Source organism: Patagioenas fasciata, chromosome 11 (genome assembly GCF_037038585.1).
Source record: "Patagioenas fasciata isolate bPatFas1 chromosome 11, bPatFas1.hap1, whole genome shotgun sequence".
Taxonomy (NCBI): Eukaryota; Metazoa; Chordata; class Aves; order Columbiformes; family Columbidae; genus Patagioenas; species Patagioenas fasciata.
The window spans coordinates 14,939,455-14,951,655 of record NC_092530.1 but is presented as its reverse complement, the minus strand read 5'-3'; the positions used below and the strand labels follow the sequence as shown (position 1 = coordinate 14,951,655).

At 36.8% G+C, this 12,201-nt stretch overlaps 1 long non-coding RNA gene across 1 annotated transcript; it reads right to left on the bottom strand.

Annotated features, from left to right (window-relative positions):
• Positions 1 to 654: 654 nt before the first annotated feature.
• Positions 655 to 2,361, bottom strand: LOC139828892 (uncharacterized). Its single transcript, XR_011740950.1, has 4 exons — positions 2,208 to 2,361; positions 1,396 to 1,528; positions 1,182 to 1,282; positions 655 to 807 (listed from the first exon to the last, which is right to left on the bottom strand). It is a non-coding gene; the product is annotated as an uncharacterized lncRNA (long non-coding RNA).
• Between the last annotated feature and the right edge of the window lie 9,840 nt (positions 2,362 to 12,201).

The following is a 12,201-nucleotide window of genomic DNA, read 5'->3' as shown; positions in this document are numbered from 1 at the left end:
AGCTTGGTATTCATGTGGACCATACTAAATCTGCACAGTTTTGTCGAGCTCTCATCTTATATCTGCAACATCTTTCTGCAGATTTTACAAGTACAGATTTGCCTTACTGACAGACATCCCAAATGCTTCTGCAAGGAGCATTTCTCTTTTCCTCTCTTTGTATTTTTTCCCCCATTTCTTTCACTTTGCAGATAACCTGGCTGTCATGTGCCTTTATGGCCTTTCCTCCTACTCGTCATTTCACATGAACTACTGATACATCAAGTGCCACCACTGATTAGCTTCTGATCTCAGCTTGTTCAGCTATTTACTGGAGTTCGGGACAAACACATTTATTCTTTGTCTCGTGCTGTTCGTCACACTCTAGAGGTCCTTTTTACAAAAACACATGCAAGGCCATTTCAGGGTTTTCCCCATAGTCTTTTTCAGGAAGAAATAAGTACCTTTTGCTCATATGCTGCTCGCTCCCCCTTTATAGTTTCTGCTTGGCCGAACAAACACACATAAGGAGATTTTGTCTCCTTCAAAAAACACCTCCAAACCTCAAAGAGATGTATCTTTTGTTATTTTCCTGTTAGTCTCACCTTAAAAGACTATTCCCACAATAAACTTACCAAAGTTAAGACTGCATGTAAGACTGCACAGAGTTTACCTATTATGGGAATTAAAGTATTTATCATCTTCAAATTCTGCACATATCAATAAGTGGCTTCTATTTGTTACACAACTTGGGACATCTGTTTCTTTCTGGTTATTGCAGCGACTAGCACAACAGATTCCCCAGTCCATAAGCAGGGCCCCCATATGCTGCAATACAAATAAATAATAATATTATTCTTGTTAACAAAGACATTCAAAAACAAGACCAAGGACTTACAGTTTAAGTCTGTTTTGTAATAATTTTTAAAAAATATATAAAATTGATACTATAATTTAGAATGCTGCCTTTAAAACCAGATTATTCAGATGTGACAACTGTTTATTCCTGTAAAGGAATAAGCGGAAGCTAACCTTTTCAAATAAAGAAGAAACATGGAATTCAGTGATTGTGAGTAGCTCAAGATCTCAAGGTCTTTACTTCATTATTTAATTTACTTTATCTGAAGGTCTTTATTAATTTAAGTACTTCAATCTTAAAAAACCTATATATATATATTATATATATATGTATATGAACTTACTTTCCTCACTTACTGTGCTTTGCTTCACGTGGTGGAGCACCAGCTGTTAATGCGATTTTAGTCCCAAGGATGAGATTAAAGTCCATGTGAAGTAAAATTCCCTGAACCGTGTGCGATGTGGTTGTTGGGTTTGCATTTCAGGGTAGGAGAAAAAAAAAAAGTCAGATAGAATATCCCTTTGAAATTCCTAATAATGAGAAAGAAAGTTACTTACCTTGATTTGCACAGAATTCCTGTGGACAGTAGGAATCATGATCAGTCTTTTTATGATTAAATACATCAGGAAGGAAGTATTAGTAGTCCAGTTCTTCTCAAAATATGACACGAGTTCAAGATGAAGGAGCGTACTGAAATCCAGAACAGTGAAGATTCAATGCATGGCTGACTTTTTTTTCTTTCCAAAACTTTTGTGTTGTGACCCAATAAAAAGCTCTGACTTTTGAGAGTTTTATGTTTTATAAACTTCTCATCTTTGCTGCTGAAACCACCAGTCTGCTTACTGTGCTCAAAATAAAGTGATCATTGTAGTGAGTTCACCTTAAAATCATCCCATATTTGTGTTCATTGTAGTGAGTTCACCTTAAATCATCCCATATTTCCTTTATATTGCCATTAGATTCATGAGTCATAGCATATTGATTTCATCCTTACATTGCACTGAGTTTGACTTTCCCTTAATAGGTAAAATTACTATTTGCTTTCTATAAATCCTAGTATTTGTATTTCTTTTCTTCTCTGGGCTGTAATTTGTGACTTACAATAGGCCACTGCTCAGTAAAATGGTGAGGTGCTAGTTCAGCCTAATATTGTTCAAATAAAAAAGTCTAACTGCCAGTCTATTGTTACCAGTGCTTTTCTAGTATATGCTCTTCAAATTATCTGACTTCCCAATAAATTGAACAGTGCATTATATCCACCTGAAAACTGCTCAGATAATTATCTCATACAATATTTGATCCCTTCACAATGTTCAGTGTTGGCTGCTGTTCCCTGCTCCATACTGTGCGGGTCCAATTTATCATGCACCTTCTGTAATGTTGACTATTACACTGAATTACACATCATGCTGCATTCATTCCTTCACCGTCTTGGATATAGCACACAGGACTAGATTGTCATTTCAACAGTCTTCATCAAATGCTTTTTTTCTTCTAAGACCTTTCTTGGTTCTCTGAGGTAGTTACAGGTTTCTGATTTGTGACCTGAAAATACAGCACCAGCTCAGTTTCACACGGTTAACAAGTGAACGTGCTCCATAACATTTCTTACAAGTGCATGTCACTGGAGCCCCACCAACTCGCACCTCTCTCTTGGGTCTTCCTGCTTCTTTACTCTCCTGTTCCCTGTCAAAAGCTTTTGTCAATTTTTTACCAGGAGAGGCATGACTTTGACCATATCAATTTTTTATTAAGAGATCAAGTGAGATATTAGACTCCAGCCACTTCAGCCTTTTCTACTCTTGTGCAGAAAGAAAAAAGAGTTTCAGACAGGATAGTACTCTTACACAAGAGAGAAATACGCTTTTAAAATAATAATTTGAGACAACATATAATTAACCGCCTATTCTTTAAACTGTGGACTGCTCTGTACTCAGCTTAGTGTTTGACCCATGATCCCAGTGAACCAAACTTAGGGCTTCTTTAAACTGAAATTAAGTACATGAAGATTATCCCAGTTGGAATTAGAAGGATGTGGCGCCTTTAATATCATTAAAAAGATGAAAGAAAAACCTGTCAATAGAACATATTTTGGTTTTCTTCTGACCATGACAACCATGAACAGCTCCGTCAGGGGAATTTTTTTGTTTTGGTTTGGTTTGTTTTGTTTTGTTATTTAGTGGCAAATCATCACATTGAACTGATCAAGTCAAGCATTTTGGTTTACCTGTGCTTCCCTTTTCTTCTGGAGAAATGCCGTTATTCACCACTTACTGCCCTCAACCTTTTGTCAGTTTTGATCTCCTTGCAACTTTAATAGATTTCTTTCAGTGAAATTTCTTCATCAAAAGTGAAAACAAGATCAGTATCTGTTTTGGAGAAGTGCTTTTCCCACCCACTGAATAATGAGTGCAGAGGGAAAAAGTGTTAAACTTATGAAATAGTTTCTATTGTAGATCTCATTGGTTTTGATTTTCTTTCTCTCATTACAATGCAACTGGATTAGTATCTGTGATATTCCTTTTTAACTTGTTTTTGGAAACAGATGTTTTGATGAAATTATAAACGCATCTGGAATCTGCATAAATGTGACAAAGAAGACAGGATTATCAGCTCTGACATCAGCAAAAGATATTAGAATTTTAACTAAAGTGGAAGACCTGACCTAACTTCTCAATAATTAGGACTATTTCTAAAAGTTAATAAAAGATTGCATTTAACAATAGTAACATTTTAATTTCCTTTGGTTAAAATAGCTTTTAGCAATATCACTTCATGCTTCATGCATCCATACATCAAACTCCAGAGAAACAATCATTACGATATTTGGTGGTTAAATATATATATATATGTATGTATGTACGTGTGTGTATATATATATATATATATATATATATATATAAAGTTGCTTATTTATTTTGGGGCAATTTATTATACAAAATAGTACTGGAAAATCATCTTCTATTAATTTTAATCATTTTAGCAGGCCAATAAGCCGGATTAACTAAATGGAATGTGCAGTGCCTACATACAGAATAGCTCCTCAGTTGTCCTGTTCTTAAACAGATTAAAGGTGTGTTTGCTGTGTATCCCCTCAGCTAAGGGTTATTTCTATAATGCCAGCTTCCAAGGTATTTCCCTTATGGTCTCCAAAATGATAGACTTATTGCTGCACAAGACTTGAACTCCTGTTGTTTGACTACAGGAAAAACTGTGCGGTAAAACTGCATTCATTTTGCTTCACTGAAGATCTTCCCTGTTCCTTGGCCTCCTTACTTCCATCCAAGTGTGTATGTGAAGAAGAGCCTTCATCTGTCAAGAAAGCAGCCCTTATATTCGATGGAAGTTCTGTACCTGTTATTGGACACCTATTTCATTTAACATGAACAAACGCATACCCACTTGCTACTGGATAAATTCTATTAGTTTTTGTGCATGGAGTTGTGAAAACATGTGAATGGTGGGGGAAGCAGCATCATCACAAGAGAAAAAAGCCAGTCTGAGATGAGCTACCCGTCTACATCTTTGACAGCGAGGCAGGAGGGAAGCATGGCAGTTGTTATACAGCACACAGATGAATGATGGCTGAACAGGGCTTTCAGGCCTTTTAATCTGTTCTTTGATCATCTCTGAAATAGATCAAGGCAAAGCCATTCCTTTCCTCTCTGATAAAAAGTACTTACTGACTTCTCTGTATTAAACATAGCCTCCTATTCTACAGGATATCTGGAAACTAGGCTTAGGAATGTCACCTACTCACTCCATTTCACTCTGCTCAGTACAAAGGAAGAGTTTTGGACCCAGTTCTGGGTACTTCATGGAATAGCTGGAGTAACTGGGGCATGTTCTTTATGAACTGAGGCAGATATGATCAATAAAAGGAGCCGTATAGAAAACTGAGAGAAAATAGTGAGAAAGAACGGAATTGTTTGTATATCAATGTAGATGGCCTTTAAAACTAAACAGAGGAATTCTAACAAATGATGCAAGTCATGAAAGTTGATATTATAAGAATCAATAGATACCTAGTATGAAAAGGCAGTGATGACTGGAGTATATTTATCAAAGTCCTTGCACTCTCAAGAACAGATAGCACTGCAGTGTATGTTAAAGATGGACTAGGGCATAAAGACAGAGTAGCACAAGAAAACAATCCATTTAGGTCAAAATCACTCTTGATAAGAATGATAAATAGTCACTGAGAGGCCATGGGGATTCTTTCTACATAGCCCAAAAGGTTACCTTAACTCATGATTGATATCTTGATAGTATTTATTACACAGAACAACAAAACACACCTGCAATTTTAAAATTTTCTCTCATTGGAGAAAAATGCTACTGGTAACAGTCAGACCCATATGCATTCACAGGTTTAATTCCTAAACTTCTTTAAACAAAGCACAATATAGCCTATAATGAGAAAGAAGACCTGCTGTCCCAATGCTTTTTTTCTGGTTCTTCCCTCCATTGTCTGATTACTAACAGTTTTGAATACTCCCTCCATATATATGCACAGGTATTCAGTTCTGTATCTGAAAATGATTCCTACTGCACCACTGACTTATGGATGCTAAACTCAAAACCTGAAATAGCTTAAAATTCATCAAGTTAACTGTAGCAGCACTGGTATAGGGCATAAATCCATATTTTGACATCCTGAAGACAGTGTTAAGTTTTCTGTTATCTTATTAAATTGTATCAGACTTGCCTTGCATAGAGTACAACCGGGCTTGATAAACACATGGTTTTAGCTACACTCTCCCATTTATTTTCACACTGTCAGGCTTAATCCATAACTGCTGTTCAGAGGCAACAAACAGGAGGTGAGGGTACATCTTGACTCAGCTGGTAGCTGGCTACTGGCAGCCAAATTTGCAATAATTTATTATTATTCTGTCTGCATCTTGACATAATTTATTTTCATTTTTCATAATCTATTCTCTAAGGATAAACATTTTCTAATTACATTATTTAATTAGTTTTTATTTTGTGTCAATTCACTTAATCTCATTGACCAGAAAGCATGGATTTTTATGAAAAAACAAACAAACAAAAAATCTCCCAAAAATCAACAACTGCAGTATCTGAAAAGCACATAAGAGAACATAAATGCAAAACTCAGATTGCATAAAAGTCTATGAACATGTCTTCTACTCATGCTGACTATAGTACAGATGTTACTGCTTCATTGCAACAAATTAAATATCTTAAATACTTTAAATTGATGGGAGTTGTCTTACACTGGGTTTCACTTCAGCACAGTCTTTGGCTGGTACCTTCTCCAATTCATATCTAGCATTTAATATGAAGGACAGGTACAAGAAAAGAAACCTCATTTTCCCGTGAGGGAGGCTGTATATGTTCATCAGCAACAAAAGTACACTTTCCTTTTTTTAAGAGCTGGTGTGGAAATAAAATTTTGGATCCTAAAATGGCTTAAAAATTATATTCAAATGCATTTCCCCAAGTGAGCTGCCATAGAGATGTAAATAAGACAACCTAATATGGATTTTGAGCATCAGTTCTTCCCACACAGAGTCGTGCCCACAAGTTCCCCATAATACCAGTGCCAGAGTCTAAAGGTAGCATCATACCTGATGTCACTCAGACAACATCCACCTTCCTTGGACTGCTGCTCAATCCTGGGAGCTGGGTCCATTCACCTGCAAGGGTTTATACACCGAGGGGCAGCGGAAAATCTTCTGTAACAAAAAATAGAGCTTAGCACTGTGATAGATTGCCTGATGCAGCAATGTAAAAATCCCTCTCACTGGTGAGTTTTAAGATTAAATTAGACCAGTTTCTTGAAAATCAAAATCACTAGTCACTGTCAGCTCTCCCAGATGCCCTCCCCCTGGGCAGCAGTCCCATAGCTACTGGCTGAGCCTTTCACAGGACATGTCTAGCACCTTGGTGCCCATCGGTGATGTGTTCTGGCCAGGCACTTGGGTTTGTCACAACACTTCTGGGCTCTCGTGACACAACAGACCGCTAGCTGCTCATGTCAAGCATGCCTGGGTCGGACAAAAGCGTCAGGATGATGCAGGAGGCTAATCCTGCCTCTGATGGGTAGTGTGGGTGGACTAAGCAAGCGCTTCATGCTTCAGGAGTTATTTTTGTGCTCTATGATATCGTACTGCAATATTTCTTCCTAAAGTAGAATTTATTCAACAGAGAGTACACATGGGCACCCTTATGGCATTTTTCTTCAACAAAAATGCCCTTCATAAGCACAGCTCTAGAAGAAGGAAGAGAGTTATTTGAGACAATGGTTTCCACTTTTTCATTGAAATCATACCAAATGGTGCTCATTCATCTGACCAGGTAGCAGAAAGAGGAGTTTGCAAACAAGTCTGGTCTGAGAGAAAATAAGGTATGTTCTAAAAACATTCAGTCAGTTCCTAAAAGAAATCAGAACAGGTATAATTTGGCAGTTTACTTCCAAATTATTTATGTCAGTGGATTATTGTACTTCTAACCCTGGTAAGACTGTCAACAATGAACGTGGCACAAGTGTTATATGTAAGCTTCACAATAAACATTTTAAAACTTTATTCAAAACAGAAAGAGCACTGATTCAAAGAGACTTAGTATGTGATTCAGTAGTCAAGAAAAAAAATGGCCCTGAAGAATGCATTGTACTGACCTGCTGTATCTCTGCAGTAGAAGATATGTAGTATAAGAGAAAGATCTTCACACTATATAGGAGTGGGAGAAGAAGGAAAGCAAAGACGGGTGAAAAGATCAATACAAATCGCATGAGGTAAAAATCAGCTTATATTGTTATTATTACTGAGTAGTACAGAAACAAAACTACACTGCAAATCATGCTAAACACTAAGCAGCACTAAGTTTTTTGCTCATATGTGTCAGTTTGTTACAAGACGGTAGGATGAGTAGTAGAGTCTGGTGTTACCAAGGCACGTTTGTACCCATGATCCATAGGAACCTCCTGTGCCAGCCTGTCTCTCAGCGCTGAATCCCACCAGCCCAACAGCGCTGCTGGAATCTCTACGGATAATTTTGTGTGAACACTTCTATCCCAGAACCTCTGTATTAGGATTTTACAACTATATAATAAAATCTGATCCCATGATATTACTTGGCAAGTAGGCTTGATGCTTGAAAATATTTATTTATTTATTTAAAGTGGAATTTTTACTTTCATGGAGTACGCACTTGCAGCTGTGACCCAAGCTTTGTTCTGTTTGGGAACCTGACAGCTTCTATATCGCTATTGGTTCAAAAGGACACCTTCTCTCCTTCCGCCCTGAAGTTGGGAAAAGATTGTTTTTCACTGTTTTGTACTGAGCTTTGCATAGGCTGGGATAGCTTAGCTCTTTGTCAGCTGTGACACCTGTATTCACTTCTTTTAGGTAACAGAAGATCAATGGCCCTACAATAACATTTTATCTTATTCTTTCTTTTAACTTGTCTTGCCACAAAAATGCTCCATGGGGGGGAACTATGTCACTGTGGTTGTATCATAATTTTCCAGCTACTGTACTGCAGGGGGAAGAACATTCTCAATAGCCCATAGTATGTTTCACTGTTTCATCACGTATATTTATTCATAGAGCTTGTTTATTACTAAGACATGTTAAAAGTGAAAATAAAACAAAATCAGTGTTTCTGGATGTTCCTATTCATCATTAGAATGCATCTGAATTGCAAAGATGCCACTGTATCAAGCAACCATTTATTTTATCCCATGGGCTTTTGAGAAAAATCTTGTTACAGGATCTGAATTGTTCTCTTGATTTGGGATGTAAGGAAAAAAAAAAAAATCATTCCATTAGCTGATTCCTTTGCAATTTAAATTAATCACATACGGTGTATTGCACACACGTCCCCTCCAAATGGCTTCCTTCCCACCAGTAAAATGCTAAAAGGTTGTCTCATAGTCTGTTATACATGTGTTGTTTAATCTGCTCTAAACTGTCAGTACTGTGTTTTGCACCAGTTTCCACGTTACTGAAGTATGGAAAAGAACGTGAACTGATTGATACAACAACTTATCTTCTTACCGGTCACCACAGGGCCAGCTGAAACAAAAACATTTCTACAGGAACAAAGTCTAGCAGGAGCAGTTATTGCATTATTGTAATTTTGCACTTTCTTTGTTTTCACTTTCTGCTTGTGAGTTCCAGACAGGAGGGTTCTGGTATCAACAAAGCCCATCTCTGGATCAGAGTTCAGCAAAAATCCTATGCGTTCCTTATCTTCACTTAAATAAGGCATTCAACCATGGTGATTTACATCAGGCTTGACCTGCTTAAATTATCCTGTCTCTAACCAGTTGATAGTTAAGCTACTAATTACCCTATGGGCAGAATAGCAGTGATGGTCCCAAGGTCCCAAGAATGTATTTTGCAAAAAGCTGAATAACAAAACCAGGAGGTTTAAACTCATTTATGCAGTCAGAAAAAAAAAGAAAAAGGAAACAAAATTTAAGGGATTCTATTCTATATCAAGAATATTGACTCACATGAAATACAAGCTCTTTTTTCTCCTCATGCTTACATTTTCATCGGCATAGTGACAGAAGAACTATTCTGAAAGCTGAGCCAATTGATAAGCACTGATGCAAAACCACTTAAAAAATTGGTGCAGAGGATAAAGGAAAGGCAGCATTAAGCTGGGAGCAGTCTAGCAATGTAAAGATCTATTCCCTGCCTATTCTCATTTATTGAGACAGGATGGTGAAAGGAGTCCAAAACTGAGTATTCACATTCATTACCAGGGAAAAAGAAGGAAAAAAAATAATTTTCCCTTTACTACTTTTGATTTCAGGAGTGATTAGGTTCAGCTATGTCTCTTAAATTGCTTGGTAGATGTTCTACGTCCGTCATTTCTCTAACAGGGACAATGTATTTCATTATAGCATTTTCACTCAAAAGTGACTGGAATCATAAAGAACCAGAAAGAGAGGTGCAAGGTAGTATTCTGAGGTCATTAGATTGTTTTAAGAGTTGTTTCATTGTCTAAAAACACTCTATCACCCCTCTTCATATCCTGTAAATAGGAAAACTGCCTCCCCTGAAAAACAGCATTAGTGGTCATTTTAGGAGTTTTTTGGGATCTATTACCCTCTGATAAACTACCAAACACAATTCATCAGGACACTCTTTTGCAGCATCAAACTGAGTTAAATTTTACTATAAACAGCAATGTTCTGTCACAGCTGACAGCTGCTCTATTAACAGCACCGTGCTAAGCACTATGTAGCAAACACCAGAAAAGTTTCCTGAAAGTAGGCATCACTTGGCCTCAGCATGGCAGAATCAGAAACTCCAGGATCTGCAGTAACAGTTTTTTCTTCAGAGCGTCCTATTCAACTATGAAGCCATTTGCCTCCCCTGTGCTGTTGGTGCCAGACACGAGCCAGGTCTGAAAATGCACTTGGAGAACCCAGATGACACCTTATATCTGCAGTCTTTTCTTGGTACTGCTTCCAAATGAACAAAAAAGAAGGAAGTATTGAACTTTCGTCAATGTCATGGGCTAAGAAGCTTGGCATAATAAGCTGTAGGAACAAACATTGGAAAATCATTGAGGAAATAGCTAATATTAAAACTATATAAAGGTACAGATTTTGGCTTGCTTATAAGACACATCTACAGCATCCTAGCTTCAATCGAGATTGCTTCCATCCCAGAGCCTGACTTAAAGAACAAATTATTAGGGCATAGAACTGTACATCCCAATTAAATATTCTCATTGTGACACCTGTCCAAATTTTTTTTTTGGTAGAAAAACAAGAAATAGGGAAAATAAATTTGAACATGCTGTTTTAAAACTCAGAGCTTTTTTTTTTTTTTAGCAGGAGATTATTTGCAACAACTTCCTAATGCAAGCTGAAAAATTGGCAGTACATATTAAAATTGTATTCTCTTATACATGTGCAACAACTTCAACTACTCCTTAATGTGTGCTGACCTCACATCAGAAATCCAAACAGGCCAAACATGAAGTAATTATTCTCAGAGCCAGCAACACTTTGCAAGTCAGACTTCCAGACCCAGAGGAGATGTCTTTCTATTTAAAAACCTTTAATTGATTTCCCTTTCATGAATTTTTTGTCTCACACCAAACATGCAGACGTTCTCTTTGTCAGCTCAGAGGGAACCTGTTTTAGGCAACTGCTGCTCATGCATGAACACTTGTATTACTTTGTCGAGTCTGTGAATATTGTTTGAAGAAAGGATGTAGAAGATGTGAAAAAAGACCATTTTAGGATTTCAAGGACACAGTCTTTTTTATTGATATATCATGGATGTATATTTTAGCTACAGGAGCAAACATTTTATACTATTCACCTATCTCAGATATAGGGTCTGTCGTCTTCTACACATTACAAATTTGGATTTTAATCTTGGCTTCATGCTCTGTGCTGGGAACACTGAATCTACTCGATTCTTCTAACTTCTTCAATACATTAAAAATTTGGATTTCTTGATTTTTCTTGAAACAGAAGGAGAAAATATTATTGTGACCCCAATAAGCATTCTAAATGTGTTTAGAGGTGCTTTAGGACAATAAACATGTTGTCTGCTTTACGTGTTAGGGAAATATCCGACACTATGTTAGAGAAAAATAGAAGAGATTTCATTAGTAATCATGATTTGGAAGATTAAAAAACTACTTTTTTTTTTTTACTTACAAGGAGCCATTTAATCCTACCATCAATTCATCACCCATTTCTCTGACTCAGGTCCCAAGTTTAGAAAAGCACGAAGAGTGTATAATTTTAAACAGATGAATAACCATTGTCCTTTTTATTAATTTCATAAATTAGTATTATTGTGGGCCTAAGGGCAATCTTTGAACCAGAAGACATGATTGCAATTAGCTGCCACCGTTGCCAATCAAGAGTTGCTTCCAGAGTTCAAAGGAATTATTTTAGATGTAAGTAAAATCAGAATCAGGCCCACACATTTCAGCACTGTTGTTTCAGCACCAATACTAAAATTTTACAGTGTATGACAAGGGTCAACAGATAAAATATTTGGAACTTTCACTCATGAATATATTTAATTTGTTACTGCAAATGATTTTGATTACATTTTACAAAATACATAGCTGCTTCTGCTTTGGCAATTAAAGATTCCTAATAATACACTCAAGCCTTCTTAATCATTGTTCAGTCTAGCATAAAGTAAATCTTGCTGTGTTTGAAGGGAACCTAGTCATCTTAACAGCATCCGGTTTTGCTCCTTTTTATTTTACGAGATTAGAATACTTAATAACCTTCACCATATTTGACTGCAGTGGAAGTGCAAAGAAGAGTAGAATTTGCACAGTGGATTATATGGCTGGGACAAAACTCAGTTCTGTAATTAGGTTTGGTTCTGTTGCTTAGG